Source organism: Penaeus monodon, chromosome 28, assembly GCF_015228065.2.
Source record: "Penaeus monodon isolate SGIC_2016 chromosome 28, NSTDA_Pmon_1, whole genome shotgun sequence".
NCBI lineage: Eukaryota > Metazoa > Arthropoda > Malacostraca > Decapoda > Penaeidae > Penaeus > Penaeus monodon.
This window is the reverse complement of record NC_051413.1, coordinates 6,947,604-6,948,018: the sequence shown is the minus strand read 5'-3', so window position 1 is coordinate 6,948,018 and position 415 is coordinate 6,947,604. Positions and strand designations below refer to the sequence as shown.

At 33.3% G+C, this 415-nt stretch overlaps 1 protein-coding gene across 1 annotated transcript in view; it reads left to right on the top strand.

The window, feature by feature from the left end:
* LOC119591029 (protein scribble homolog) overlaps window positions 1-415 on the top strand; it is a gene marked incomplete at its 5' end in the record, with an annotated part of 112,139 nt that overhangs the window by 49,930 nt on the left and 61,794 nt on the right.

Here is a 415-nt window from a genome sequence, read left to right as displayed (position 1 = left end):
GAAAAGTATAAATGTGCAATTATGTGTGTTTAAGTTAATATGTGTTGCTCTTATGGACTTGTAGGTCTCATGTAGGTTTGATATATTAGAGTATATGGCTGAGTCTTTGAGCATGAGTATTAAGCATTTCATTTGCTCTTTAGAAGCCTTTAAAAATTAACAGTACTGCAAAGTCCATTTTTATTTTCTTCTTTGAAATGATGGATATTTCTGATGAATTGTGCTTACAAGACTTAGCCTGAAATACAATGGCTATAATCCCATACACCCCAAGCACAGTGTATAAGCTGATAGAGCAAAAAATATTATGTTTAGAAGTAATTTACCTGCTTGTCTGTCAGGATAGATTTGCTCTTATCCCACAATTGTCTTCCATTTTAGAGACGTTGCTTTATGTTGGTGTAAACAAGAGTTC